This window comes from Aotus nancymaae, unplaced genomic scaffold (genome assembly GCF_030222135.1).
Source record: "Aotus nancymaae isolate 86718 unplaced genomic scaffold, 86718_ANA_hifiasm-v0.15.2.pri h1tg000053l, whole genome shotgun sequence".
In the NCBI taxonomy this organism is placed as follows: domain Eukaryota; kingdom Metazoa; phylum Chordata; class Mammalia; order Primates; family Aotidae; genus Aotus; species Aotus nancymaae.
In genome coordinates, this window is record NW_026988467.1 from 18,365,778 (window position 1) to 18,380,824 (window position 15,047).

At 55.9% G+C, this 15,047-nt stretch overlaps 1 protein-coding gene across 28 annotated transcripts in view; it reads right to left on the bottom strand.

The window, feature by feature from the left end:
* Positions 1–15,047, bottom strand: part of RAP1GAP (RAP1 GTPase activating protein) — a 72,459-nt gene that overhangs the window by 25,426 nt on the left and 31,986 nt on the right. For 27 of the 28 annotated variants that reach the window (XR_010337752.1, XR_010337751.1, XR_010337749.1 and 24 more), the window contains one exon: positions 5,072–5,165. The gene's annotated coding sequence lies outside the window, so the exon portion shown is untranslated. Of the gene's footprint in view, positions 1–5,071; positions 5,166–6,001; positions 6,079–15,047 lie in introns of those variants that run through there. The other variant, XM_021668362.2, reaches the window with a different exon arrangement.

Sequence of the window (15,047 nt, forward strand, 5' to 3'; positions counted from 1 at the left end):
CAACAAGCAACACCCACAGCTACAGCCTTGCAGGGAGCAGCAGACGCCCTGACACATGGCGAGGGCTCTGAGAGATGGGGCCCAGATACGGGTGCCCCACATGCCAGCACCACCACAAAGTGGCCCTGGAGCACTCAGAGGCCCCGCAAACGGGACAGGGGCAGGGTAAAGTGGTCCAGACCATAGCACGCGCCCACACACACCCTGCCGCTGCAGCCCAGAGCCACCCGGGAGGCCGAAGCAAGAGCCCCAGGGTCCAGGACCTCAGGTCAGGGGTGCGCCCCGCGGCCAGGGTCAGCCCAGAAGCTCACACGCCCACCATGACCGAGCCTCGCGCGCTCGCCCTGACTGGGGCAGAGCCGGCCGGGCTTCCCAGCAGTCGGGCTGACCCAGCCCCGGGGTCCCTCCGCCATGCCGCCCCACCTGGGTCCTCACCTGCCAGCCGGCCCCCGCGGGCAGCGAGCCCCTCCGCGGACCGCAGGGGGTCGCCGGGGGCCGCGGCTGCGCCATCTCGAGCCCGGCCCGGCCCCCGCCCGGGCAGTACTTCAGTTGGCCCGGCCGGCTCCGGCCCGCGCGTGCCCCGGCCCGGGCCCCGCAGCGCCGAGCTCCGCGCTCTCGGCTCCCGGCGGCGGTGCTACCAGCGCTGGGCTCGCCCGGCGGCACGACCCGGAGTGGGCGGGGCGCCAGGTACGGGCGGCGCGGGGCGGGGCGGGGGCGCTGAGGCCACGCCCCCCGAGGCGGCCCGGCCCGCGGCCCCGGGACACTGCGCCTGCGCACTCTGGCCCGAGTGCTGGAAGTTTTGGGTGCCTCGGGCTCCCCGGGGGGCGGGGGGAGAGGGCCCACTCGGTTCTCCCCAGCCCGCCCGCAACCCACCTTCTATCTTCCCAGTCTCTGGGTACCCCGCCTCAGGGCATCAAGGACGGGGTTCTTGGGTCCGGCGTAAAGCCGGACAGGAAGAGGAGAGGGTTACCTTGCAGACAGAAGGCTTTTCTTGAGCACCTACTTAATTCTGGGCCCTTCGCATGTCTCGTAATCTCGTCACAGCCCAGGAGGTACAAATGTCATCTCCATGTGAGAAATGAGAAAACCGATTCCAAGGGTGAAATAGCTTGCCCGAGACCGCACAGCCAGGAAGAGGCAGAAATGGAGTCCAGGGAAAGGCCTGGGCCCACTCTTTGGGGTCTCTCCCTTTCCTCCTCCTCTCCTTCACCCTGCTTCCCAGGCCCGACAGTGGCTGGCCTGCTCCGTCCCTTCCTCCTGCCCTAGCTGCCCCAGATTCTGGGGGAGATGGCCACAGCACCTGGGGAGGAGCTGCCAGGCCCGTGGTATGGAGGAAAGGGCCCAGGTAGATTTCGGGACATGTGGGTTCTAGCTACAACTTACTGAGTGGCCTTGAGTGAGTCCCTGCCTCCTCTCTGGACCTCAGTTTCCCCATCTGTAAAATATAAGGCCTCTGGCCGGGTGTGGTGGCTCACACCTCGAATCCCAGCACTATGGGAGGCCAAGGTGGGTAGATCACAAGGTCAGGACCTCGAGACCAGGCTGGCCAATATGGTAAAACCCCGTCTCTACTAAAAATACAAAAGTTAGCCGGGCGTGGTGGCGGGTGCCTGTAGTCCCAGCTACTCTGGAGGCTGAGGCAGCAGGATCACTTGAACCTGGGAGGCAGAGGTTGTAGTGAGCTGAGATCGTGCCACTGCACTCCTACCTGGGCAACAGAGCAAGACTCTGTCTCAAAAAAAAAAAAAAAAAAAAAATATATATATATATATATATATGTGGCGCCTCTGTAGGTCCTTCCTGCTGACCCTGCAGTGTGTTCCTGGCCTGGTATAGCCACTGTACAGCAGGGACAGGGACAGGGCCTTGCTACTCTTTCCTCCAGACAGATGTTGGGAACAGAGCAAATGCTTCTTGAACTGTGGCCAAGGAGACACAGCTGCTTTGGATGTTGCGGGGGCAGGGCTGCCCACCAACTCAGAGCCATACCTCTGTTCAGCTTCCTGAAAGAGCTGCCAGAGGCCGCCCACCACCCTCCAGCCCCAGAGCCAAGGGCTCCTAGAAGGAAAGTACTGTGCCCTCCTTTTCCCCCTAGACCTGGCCTTCAATCAGGTTTGGGCCTGGAGAGCCAGTGGGAACTCTGGAGATATGTGTTCCAGACACGGTGTAGCTTTGGTTTTAATAATTAACAGCAGCAAATATTGATTTATGCAGCCACTTCCAGTCCTGAGCGCTTCCGGGCACCCATCGAAATGTAGCCAGAGAAACATCCATTCCCACACTGCCCCCGGGGGAGTGGAGGCCTGCTCATATCACCGGAGATGTGTGCGTGCCAGGTGGCGTGGAAGGTGTGTGCACATATGCATGCAGCCATGTGTGCATGCGTGTGAGACTCCATGACCAGATGTGGCTGTATATACGTGGGCAGGCTATCTTTCTGTATGTATGGGAATGCCTGGGTATGGGTATTTGTGTTTGTACATATGAATCTCATGCATGTATACATGTGCAAGTCTCTGACTATATTTACAGACACGTGGCTGTGGCTGTGTGTTTTGTGTCTGTGACTATGTCCCTTTATGTAGGTGTGGGTAGGCTTTGTATGTACATGTGTGAAGGTTTCTGAATCCCCAAGTGGAGAAACTCCTGTAGGGGGAAGGGTAGGAGAGTCCTGGGTAGCTGGATGCCTGTACAAATGTGGGGCCTGAAGGGAGGAGAATGTCCCTTCTGGGTGCTCCGTCCAGCCCTGGGAATGTAATGATATTGATAACAGCTCAGCTTCCTAATTTCTATTTTCCAAAGCACTTTCACCCAATTGCAAGCTGGCAAGGTGGGTAGAGAAGAAACTGTCACCTCTGTTGAGGAAACTGAGGCCCGGAGAAGGGCAGGGATTTGGCCACTGCCAGAGGAAGGTCACCTGCCCTTCGACGGATGCCATCAATGTTTTAAATGTGCACAGAGCTAGGAGCACCAGGGGAGGGGGATGGTATGACAGGCTTGGGTCCTCTCAGCCCAGCCCTAGCTTGCTGGAGACCCCAGATGAATCATTCAGTCTCTCTAGCCCCTGGTTTCCTCTCCTGTCAAAGGAGGATGATCCACAGACTCCCTTGATTCTGAGGTGGGGGTGGGCTGTCGGGAAGGGGAGGATCGGAGCCTGCTGTCTGAGCTGTGTTGGCACAAACGGAGGCTTCTAGCCAGACTGGGTGGAGGCCAGGAAGCCCAAGGGGAGGCAGCTTTTCAATAATCTGAGAAGGCCAACCCCAGGCTGTCTAGCAGGCAGGGACCAGAGCAATGGGCTGCTCTATCTCTCGTCTCCTGATGGGAAGACTGAGGACCAGGGAGGGGAAGCTATGGTCCAAGGGCACACAGCCCTTGGTGAGAACCCAGGCCGCCTCCTGAAATGCTCAGGGGGAGAGGGACTGGGAGCTTCATTCATGAACCCAGCTGTCAAGTGAGGGCTGCCATCGAGTCTCTCCCTTCCTGCCAAGCCCCGGATCCTCATGGCCCAGTATTGGGCTGCTGCCCAGATAGAGAAAACAGGAGTCAGTCTCAGGAAGCTCCTTCTGCTGCTCCCAGCACACTCACGTGGTTCCCCATGGAGGTGGTGAACCCACACATGGACACCATTCCTTGGCCATCTGCCCTCCCAGCCTAGGCAAGGTGCCTGGCCTTTATTCCAGGCGAGAGCTCTCGGGGAGGAACCTGGTGGATCTTGCCTCTGCTATTTTCTGGCTGTGTGACCTTAGGAAGACCACTTTACTTCTCTGAGTTCCTGGATCCTCTGCTAGAGAATGACTGCTACCCAAGGTTTACATGCCACCAAGGACCAGGTGGCATGATGTCTGTGGAGGTGCTTTAGAAACTGCAAAAAGTACTGCAGAAGTGAGAGCTTATCGGCTAGGCAAGGTGGCTCATGCCTGTAATCCCAGCACTTTGGGAGGCAGAGGCGGATGAACTGCTTGAGCTCAGAAGTTTGCAAACAGCCTGGGCAACACGGCGAAACCCTGTCTCTACTAAAATAATAATTTAAAAAATTAGCTGGGCGTGGTGGCATGCATCTATAGTCCCAGCTACTCGGGAGGCTGAGGCAGGACAATTGCTTGAACTCAGGAGGCGGAGGTTGCAGTGAGCCTAGATCACGCCACTGCACTCCAGCCTGGGCAACAGAGCGAGACTTGGTATTAAAAAAAAAAGAGAGAGAGAGCTTATCACCCCTGTATCAGAGAGGCCCTAACACCAGGCCTTCTGGTCAGACAGCTTGCATCCGGTCATGGCCCCACTACATCCAACCTGAGTGACTCTGGGGAAGTGACTGAACCTCTCTGAGCCTCAATATTCTCACCTACAAAATGGGACTGATCAAAGTAGCTATTGCATAGTTCAAGGATGAGATGAAATACCGCAAGCAAGGCATTAAGTACTCACTTGGCACACAGTAAGTCTCAATACATATCAGCAGTCACTTCTGCTATGTGATGCTCTGCATCTATTCTTCAGTTATCTCTCGCTTTACCGGACTGTGGCTCTTGAGAGCAGGATCTGTATCAGATCGTTTCTGGCCCCTTGGCACCCAGCACAAGGCTTGGCATGAAGCAGGTACTGGGCAAATGTTTGATTTTAACGATAATGACACAAGCTCATTGACAGGGCTCTTGCTCTGTGCCCGATGCTGTGCCCGGGCTGCCCTGCCTGTACTTTGCATTAATCTTCACAATGACCCTGTGAAGTGGGTCCTCTCATTGCGCCCAGTTTACAGATGAGGAGACTGATGGTGACGCTGATTGTGGAGATGATGAACCCTAGCTGGGGGCTGGTTTATTCCCAGCTGTTTCGCTTAGATTTGCCCTAAGCCCCTCCCCGCAACAGTCTACAGTCTACCCTGGTTCAACCTTTGCGACCGCACCAGCCTCACCCAGGGCTCAGGAGTGGCATCCTCCTAGGAGCTAAACACCATCAGCATCTGCCTGAACATTTTACCTTTGCACCAAAGGCATTCTTGGGCCCTTCCCAGCCCTGGGCATGCGTGGGGTAGGGGGCAGACTAGGGCATAGGTATGGAGGGTGACACTCACCTTAGGGTAGAGTGAAGCAGAGGTAGAGGGAACTAAGTTCACTCGTGACAGGTCTAGTGCCTGAGGGAAGCGCTGGTTCTGCCCATCACTCCTCCTGGAAAAGAAAGAGTCTGAGGTCAGGGAGAGCCCCAAGCTGGGAAATTTGGAAACTCTGGGAGAGTCATTCTCAGAGCTGGGGGATGCAAGGGAAGATAGATTTCATGGAGGAGGGGGTCATGGGTTCCCCAAGAGGAGGGAGAGGAGGGGCTTCGTGAGCAGGGCTGCAACACAGGCTCTCCTTCCCCCGGAGATAAGAGAGATAGTGTCTCTCCCCAAGCTCTCCGTTAGGCCTCCAGCCAAGCAGTGGCCCACTCTGAAGATGAATAGACTGAGGCAGGGGCACTGAGTATTGCTATGGAGGATGAGCTTTCTGGACTAAGCATGGTGCCCCCGCCTCTACAATGGAGCCCTCCCTGAGCCTCTGGGAGCAGCCGCCTTGGCACTGAGCGGCTACCAGGGCTACCACTATTACGTGTGACCATGGCAATAACTGACACTCATTGGGCCTACTACGTGCCAGGCCCTGTGCTGAGCCCTCATTCCAAGCCTGAGAGCACAGCCTCCTCACCACACCGGTATTCCCACTTTACGGACAGGACCCGGCTGTGCACACAGGTCACGCAGCTGGCTGGCAGCAAAGCTAGCATCTGTGTGACACCTGCCTGACTCTAAGCCTGGACTCTCTGCCCACACCCACACCCTTCCCTAAGGAAAAAAAGCAGGTCTGGTGAGGGTGAAGTCAGCTCCTGTCACCCTAAAAAGCCTGCTGAGGCCACCTCTGGGGCAGGGATAGGAAATGCTCAGTGCTTCCCGGGATCCGGGGGACCCGGGGCTGGGCAAGCAGGCCTGGCTTCCGCTGCTGCCTCGGGCCACCCTGACGTGGCTACACACCTGCTCAGGTCCCATCCAGAGAGGCTGGTCCCTTGAGGGTGAGTCAGATGATCCCTGGTGGCCTACAGCGGGCTTGAGTCAGGCAGAACCGGGGCCGCCACACCCTAAGAGGGGAAGGACCCATAAGAGCCTGGGCCAGGAAGAAGACTGAGAAAGCTCTGAGCCTCCCTTCTAATTCCTTTCAGCCCAGCTACGCCAGCAGGAGAAACGGCCCAGAGGAACCATCCACAGCCCCACTTATGCACTGGAGGCCTCTTCACCTCCCAGGAGTGATGGCATCTTACAAGAGGGGTCCGCACTGGGCAGTGCTTGACCCACAAGGATAGATATGGTGGCAGTGGCATTTCAAGCCCGTGGCCCCCATCGGTGTGGGGGAGATATTCTCAGGCACTGACTGGCTAGGTGACCTTGAGTTAGTGGCACAGCCTCTTCAGCCTCAGTTTCCAAAAACATTCATCGCAGAGCTTGTGCAGCTCCTGGGTATTCACTCAATGAACGCTTTCACACCATTTGTTCATGGTAAACTCTGGCTCCCCAGGTTTCACTATTTGTTGAATGATTGAATGAATGAATGAAGGTTGGGAGTCACTGACGGATTGTGAGCAAAGGAATGTCCCTACACACAGGTTCATGCACACTGCAGGGTACACTGACATGGGGAGAGTCTGGAGGGGGAGGGTGGGGACTAAAGAGAGGTCCAAAGAGATGGTTCCAGGCAGGCCGGGTGTGGTGGCTCACGCCTGTAATCCCAGCACATTGGGAGGCTGAGGCAGGTGGGTCACCTGAAGTCAGGATTTCAAGACCAGCCTGGCCACCCACGGCCACTATGGGGAAACCCTGTCTCTACTAAAACAAAAACAAAAACAGAAACAAAAATTAGCTGGGTGCAGTCGCAGGCATCTATAATCCCAGGTACTTGGGAGGCTGAGGCAGTGCTATCTGGGTGTGACTGTGGCTGCCCAGGGGTGGCTACTGCTCGTGATCAGGCTAGTCCAGCGGTGCCCTTCTGCCTTCCCCTAGGCTCAGATGATAGTCACGCAGCAGTCCCTGACAAATCCTTTTCCAGAACCCTCTCTGCCTCAGTCTGTCTATCACTCCTCCTGGAAGAGAAAGAGTCTGAGGTCAGGGAGAGCCCCAAGCCCGGAAATTTGGGAACTCTGAGGGAGTCACTCTCAGAGCTAGGGGATGTGAGATGGGATAGATTCCATGGAGGAGAGGGTCATGGGTTCCCCAAAAGGAGGGAGCTTTGGCAGATCCAAACTGGTAGATCAGTGTGTCTCCCCACGCGTCAGCTCCAGAGAGGACGATTCAGCTCTGCATGTGCAGGTGTCCATTTCACTCAGGATTGCTCATGGGCACAGAACCAGGGAGGCCTCAGAAGGCCAGGGTGCTCTGGCTTCCACCTGGGACCCCATCCTAGGGCCCTTGGCTCTCCAGTTCCTGGTTGGCCAGAATCCTGCCCACGAAGGCAACTCCACCTAAAAAGCCACTGCTGAGGCCCTAAAGGGCAGGGGAAGGGAGGGGCTCCAGGATGGGGACAGAGGAGGAAACTGGAGGCTCTGGGCGCTGCCTGCCTGTCCATCCCCAGCCCTGAAGGGGTAGAAGAGGGACAGGATTGACACAGCCATGTCCTACCAGGCATCTTGCATAATCTCATTTAATCCCCACAGCTCCCCAGTGAAGCAGATGCTCAGAAACTGCCTGCTTTCCACATGAGGCTCAGAAAGGTGCATTAACTTGCCCAAGGTCACACAGGCAATGAGGCAGGGCAGGCATTTGGACACAGGTTTGTTGACTCCGGAGCCCAAAATCTGAACTTTATAACACATGAGGCCAATCCTGTGGACCCCCCACAGAGCCTTCCGACTTCCAGGGGTCAGAGAGACGACCCAGCACCTCAAGTCAAGTTGGAAAGGTAATAATAATATTAACAACAGCAACGGCAGCCACAGCTGATACAGAGCTTACTACGTTACTTTACTGTATTAACTCATTTAATTTTCATTTTTCAAAGGAGGGAACTAAGACACAGAGAGGTTAAGTAACCTCTCCAAGATCACACACAGTAAATGAGTCTGAAGATTTTATCTCCCCTAACATCTAGTTGTGGTGCCCTTAACACTACGCTACACTGCTGCTTAGTGAATAGCAGTTGCTCAAAAAATCCTTTTTCTTTTTTTTTTTTTGAGACAGGGTCTTGCTCTTGCTGCCCAGGCTAGTATGCAATGGTGTGATCGAAGCTGACTGCAGCCTTAAACTCCTAGGCTCAAGCCATCCTCCCTTCTCAGCCTCCCAAATTGCTGGGACTACAGGCACCACCATGCCCAGCTAATTTTAATAGAGATGAGGTCTCCCTTTGCTACCCAGGCTGGTCTGGACTCCTGGGTCCAAGCGATCCTCCCACCTCAGCCTCCCAAAGTGCTGGGATTGCAGGCATGAGCCACTGTGGCCTTTTGTTGTTGTTATTAAGAAATGGGGTCTTGGCAGGGCATGGTGGCTCACACCTGTAATCCAAGCACTTTGGAGGCCAAGGCGGGTGGATCACCTGAGGTCGGGAGTTCAAGACCAGCCTGACCAACATGGTGAAACCCCATCTTTAAAAAGAAAAAAAAAAGAAAAAGAAAAAATAAAAAAGAAATGGGGTCTTAGGCTGGGCGCGGTGGCTCACACCTGTAATCTCAACACTTTGGGAGGCCTAGGCAGATGGATCACCAGAGGTCAGGAGTTCTAGACCAGCCTGGCCAACATGGTGAAACCTCATCTCTACTAAAAATACAAAAATTAGCTGGAGGTGGTGGCATGCACCTGTAATCGCGGCTACTCAGGAGGCTGAGGCAGGAGAATCACTTGAACCTGGGACGCAGAGGTTGCAGTGAGCTGAGATCACACCACTGCACTTCAGCCTGGGCGACAGAGCAAGACTCCATCAAAAAAAAAAAAAGAAGAAATGGGGTCTCCCTCTGTCACTTAAGCTGGAGTGCAGCATCGTGATCATGGCTCACTGCAGTCTTGAACTACTGGGCTCAAGTGATCCTTCCCCTTCAGCCTCCTAGTAGCTGGGACTACAGATGTGTGTCACCATGCTTGGCTAATTAAAAAAAAATTTTTTTTCTTGAGATGCGGGGGTCTTGCTGTGTTGCCCAGGCTGGTCTGGAACTCCTGGCCTCAAGTGATCCTCCCCCTTTGACCTCCCAAAGCACTAGGATTACAGGCTTGAGCCACTACAGCTGGCCCCAACAAATACTTTTGAAGCAATGAATGAAAGCCTCTCCCCTCCTCACGAGCCCTCTGCCCTTCTCTGCTCCATCTCCTCTCCAGCTCAGCCTTCCTCACCAGCTTGCCCATCTCCATCTCGGCCCCACCTTTCCCAGCACCCCTCCAATCAATCCCCTTCTTCCTCTGACTCTGCAGACCTCCCACAATGTGGTTGTTTCCTCCCACTTCATGAACCCGAACCTCTCTGTCCCTCCCCTTCTCCCTCCTATCCCACCCCGTCTTCTCCTGGTCTTCTCCATTCAGTTTGTATCATGGGGGTCCCCCTACTCTCTATCCCTTCTCAATGTCTCCAAAAACTTCCCAGCTCTCTGGCCTGGTGCAGCTTAAAATACAGCCACCCTGCATTCCTCCTGGGTGGCAGCAGCTGGAGGAGCCCAGAGCATGCTGGGACATGGGGTGCTCTCCCCTCTCCTCCTTCCCCCTGCCGTGACTGTGGTCTCATCTGTGCAGCACCCTGGAGCTTACAATGGCATTGTCTCATTCGATCACCACAGCAACTTTTAAAAAATCCAGTTGAGGCTGGGCACAGTGGCTCACACCTGTAATCCTAGCACTTGAGAGGCTGAGGTGGGCGGATCATGAGGTCAGGAGTTCGAAACCAGCCTGGCCTACATGGCGAAACCTCATCTCTAGCAAAAATACAAAAATTAGCCAGTCATGGTGGCATGCACCTATAATCCTAGCTACTTGGAAGGCTGAGGCAGGAGAATCGCTTGAATCCAGGAGGTGGAGGTTGCAGTGAGCCGAGATCACGCCATTGCACTCCAGCCTGGGCGACAAGAGTGAAACTCCCAAAAAAAAAAAAGTCCAGATGAGATTTATAAACCTTTTTTCCAGATGAGAAAACTGAGGCTCAGAGAGGTTCAGTGACAAGCCCCAGGTCTCACGCCAGGGAAAGGGCAGGGCTAAGGTGCGACTCTAGTCCTGGTCCCTTCCACAGTGTACATCCCACTGCCCTCTGCCCAGGCCCTCAGTCCCACCACCTGGCCTCCTGCCCCAGTGACCTCCTATCACGGCCCTGGCTCCTGCAGCCACTGCCAAGTGCCTTCCCTCGGCCCAGCTCCAGCTCTGCCCTGTCTGTCCTGGAGACCTGTCCGCTGCTTCCTCTGACACATGAAATGGGAGCAGCCAGAGAGGAGGTGACTCGCCCAAGGTCACATGGAAAGCTGGAGCCAACCTGGAGTCCAGGCCAGGCACATCCCGGGGTCACCTTCAGCCCTTGTGGCTGCGTGGTGGCCAGCCAGGCTGGTCCCAGATCCTCTCCCTCTCGGGGGGAGCACCCATCTTTTCCATGGAAAGGGTGAAGCAGGGGTGTGGGGGAAGGGCCCAGCTCCTGAGTGGGATGTGCCCGGCCGGAAGCCGCTGCTGACAGCTCCTGGGTTTCTTGGCAACTGTCACTGTACCTCCTCCCCCTCCCTTATCTCTGCATCGAGGTAACAATAATAATCATACCATCATGAGTGTAGCTCTTTGTACTTTTCAAAAGCTGTCTTTATTTGCTCACTCCTGGGACTCTCACCGGAACTGGAGTGGAGATAAGGCAGTCACTAGGATCCCCAATTCCCAGAAGGGCAAACTGAGGCTTGGAGAGGTGAAACCACGACCTCAAACCAAGACCCAGTGGGCACTGGGCAGCAGATCAAGGCTAAAAACGCAGGCCTTCCACCAGTGCAGGGCAGGCAGATCTCAAGGGAGTTCTATGCTCTGCAAAACAGCAGGGACAGCCCAGGCTCAGTGGTTCATGCCTGTAATCCCAGCACTTTGGTAGGCTGAGGTGGGAGGAACATTTGAAGCTAGGAGTTTGAGACCAGCCTGGGCAGCAAAGTGAGACCCCATCTTTACAAAAAATTCAAAAAACTAGCCCAGGGCAGTGGCTCACATCTATCTATAGTCCCAGCCATTCAGGAGGCTGAGGTGGGAGGATCACTTGAGCCAGGAGTTCCAGGCTGCAGTGAGCCATGATGGTGCCACTGCATTCCAGCCTGGGTGACAGAGCAAGACCCTGTCTCTACAATGGAAACAAACCAAGCAGCAGAACATCAGGGTCAGACCCAGGAGTGGTGGGGGCGGGAGACCAAGCACAAGTGGCCAGACGCTTCCCTGGGGTGCGTCTCACCTGTTAACCAGCTGGAGGGGAGATGAGAGGGTCCTGTCTTTTTCTCTCATCTGCAAAATGAGTGATGATGTACCCACCTCATAGACTGGCTGTAAAGTACTTATTATTGGCCACTCTCCTGGAGAACCCAACCCTTTCAGGGCACCAGAAGTATGGTGGGGCCATCCTGGGTAGTGGACTTGGCACTTTGGACCCCCAGAGACAGCTGCCCTGGATGGTGGTCTCCCAGTGGGTCCGACCCCTGCTGACTCCCTCCAGCCTCACCCTCATACCGCCCCCTCCCGTCCTGCCCCAGCCGCCTGTCCTGGCTCTGTCCTAACCTCCCCAGGCTGCAGGCAGCTTTCCTAACCAGCCACGCTGTTCACAGGCACCTACCTGCCTCTGCTGGGGATGCCTTCTCGTGCTTTTCTGCCTAGTGAACCACTGATACTTTGAAATTCAACTTAACTAGGTGAAAATCTGGTGGCCAGGGCAGGTGGCACAGGACCATCAAGGCAAGGAGACTGGGACCAGGAGCAGGGGAATGGGGATCTGGACAGGTGACAGTGCCTGGAGCAAGAGCAGGAGGAGCCCACCCTGAGGACGGCTGGCCATTGCACGCATGCTGGGAGACCAGCCATGGAAAGGAGGGGTGGTCCGGGAGAGTGGGGGAGGAGTTCAGGTAGCCAATGAACACAGGGCAGAGAAGGATTTGGGTGGGGGGCAGCCTGGAACAGAGGCCTGAGGGGTTCCAGCCAGTCCAGAACTGGTCACCAGAAGCCAGGAGGGGGAGGCCTGGGCCCAGTTCCCTGGGGGTATCCCTGCTTTCCAGGAGACCAACCTGGTTCTACCAAGCTGGAGATTCATGTGGGGTGGAGGATGAGGGCTAGGGCACAGACCTGACAGTGAGAAGGGGGCTGTGGAGGGCAACCCTGAGAGAGGCTCCTCTGGATGGGGGCTGGGGGGCTGCCAGAGCCAGGTCTCCCAGCCATGGGCACTGGGTCTGAGGGGACTCAAATCTCCTGAAACCAGAACCAAGTGGCTGCCCTGGAACTGCCCCCTCCCAGGGGGGCCACAGAGGCCCATTGTTTTCTGAGCTCAACCAGCCGGCACTGCCCTCCCCTTGGCTCACCCCTGTCCCTGCCAAGGTGCCAGGGAAGGTGGCTGGGGCAGCCAGTTGAGCAAGTTTCCAAAGCTAGTTCTGGGGAGCCTGGCCCCCTCCTCCCAGCCCACCAGGAGCCAAGGCAGCCAGGCACGGGCATGGGTGGCTTCTGCGTCCCCTTTCCCTGGGCACTTCTGACCTCTCCCAGGACTCTAGAGGGAGCATGGGGATGGGGTAGAGGAGAGGCAGGGGGGACTGTTTGCCAAGAAGGAGCTGTGATGTCATTTAATCCTTATGACAACAACCCTGACCTTGGGCTGCTATCTTCACCCGTTTCAGAGATAAGGAGGCAGAGGCTTAGTAACGCTTCATGATGGGCCAAGGGCCTCAACAGCTACCAGGTTGGGGGACTCAGGCTCTAAGCTGGGCAGAGGGGTAGGCAGGAAGGTGGCACATGGGGCCCCCACCCTCCCATGCTGGCTGCACACCAGGACACCCGGATCCCGGAGCAGGGCCAGGCAGAGGCCTCCTGAACAAATAACAGGTTGGCAGCCCAGAGAGGCGGTCACAGGACTGGTCCCCACCCGGGGCACAGCACCTGGGAGCCAGGCCGCCCATTTACCTGGGAACCAGGTCTGCCCAGCGTCTGTCTCCCTTGCCCAGGTGGTCCAGGCCCCATTGTGTCCAAAACCTGACCCTTCCCATCTCCCCATGGACTTCAGTGTGGACTAAACTGCAGTCATCCTCCCCTGCACTGGGGCAAGGAGGAGTGACTCTGAGATGGCCTGGCCACCGGGCCACTTCCTGCTGGGGAACAACACCATCTGCTTCCCCAGCCCAACGCTTTACAGTTTACAAACTGCCTTCACCATAAACCCTCTCAACAGCCTCCTGGGGAACACAGAGCAGTAACCTTATCTCCATTCTACCCGGAAGAAAACCAAAGCCTGGATGGAGATCGTGACTTCCAAGCTTCCACCCCAAGGCTCAGCCCCAGCTGCTCTGCCCTTTGCCCAAGTCCACGCAGGACACAGCTCCCACTGATGGGCAACGGTGGGCTGGGGCGACCTTCCCAGCACCCGTCAGCCCATATGCAATATAACAGCCGCCTACGCTTTCTGTCTCTCCCCGCTCCCCACATTGACCTCATTGTCCCTCCCCAACCTCTGCAGCCCAGAGGGTCTCCCTTCTCTGAGCTCCAGGCATTCATTTGCTCATTCACCCAGTCAGTCATCCACTCACTCCCCCATCTGCCCTTCATTCCTATGTTCAATCATTCATTCAGAACACGTCCTGAGCTCTGCCCTGGACTGGACAATGGTGCCGGGTGTTGGCATCAGAGTGGGATGAGCCAGGCTTGCACCAGCCCTAGCTGAGGCTGGGGTTGCAGCTTCATAGACTCCAGGCCAGGCTGGTGAGCAAAGCCCCTGCCTCTCACAACTCCCCAAGCGGGGTGACCTCCCAGGCCAAGGCGAACCCCCCACGGGGAGAGACAAGGCCACCATCTCTTAACCAAAGGTGACATGGAGAAACCCTGGCTCTGCCTCTAAATCACAGTGGGTGCAGGATCAAGCCACCATATCCTCTCCAATCCTCAGTTTCTCTACTGAAAATTGGGTTGCAGGCCAGCTTTCCCATCCTACAGAGGGCGAATGGGAGGATGAGAAACTGGAAACTGAGTCCATCAAGGATTGTTTGGAGGCAGAACCCTGGAGGAGGGCTGTCCCTGGCAGATGGGACCTTAGACTCTTCTAAGTCACTTCTCTTCTCCAAGCCTCAGTTTCCTCAGCTACAGAATGGGAGAATAACACTAACTTTGCAGGGTTGTGGAACAAATTAGGTATTATATGGACAACCTGACTAGCCTAGAGCTGAGGACACAGTAGGCGCTCAATAAATTACAGGCGGCTTTCTGGAGAGGCAGTGTAGCGTCAGCGTCAGCTCTGGAGACAGATCCTGAGTGCAAATCCTAACTCTGCCACATAACAGCTGTGTGACCTTGAATGTGTTACTTAACCACTGTGAACCTCAGTTTCCTCATCTATAAACTGGGGATAGCAGTGCCAACCTCCGACGGTTAAGTGAGTTCATATGTATAAAGTGCTTAGCATTAACCATGAGCATTTCCTGGCCTTCCCTTCTTTTCCTCCCTTTCCTCCTTCCTCTTTAGGTGCCTGAGGACTGAGACAAGACTCGTAGGTGGAAGTTGTGAGAAGGCAGAAACAACAGGACAAACACAGCTGCCCAAGCAATCCAGGCCAGGCATGGTGGCTGACGCCTGTAATCCCAGCACTTTTGGAGGCCGAGGTGGGCAGATCACCTGAGGTCAGGAGTTCGAGATCAGCCTGACCAACATGGAGAGACCCTGTCTCTACTAAGAATACAAAAATTAGCCAGGTGTGGTGGCATGCACCTGTAATCCCAGCTACTTGGGAGGCTGACACAGAAGAATCACTTGAACCCAGGAGGCAGAGGTTGCACTGAGCTGAGATCACGCCACTGCACTCCACCCTGGGCAACGAAAGCAAAATTCCGTCTCAAAAAAAAAAAAAAAAGAGTAAAGCAACCTGCCA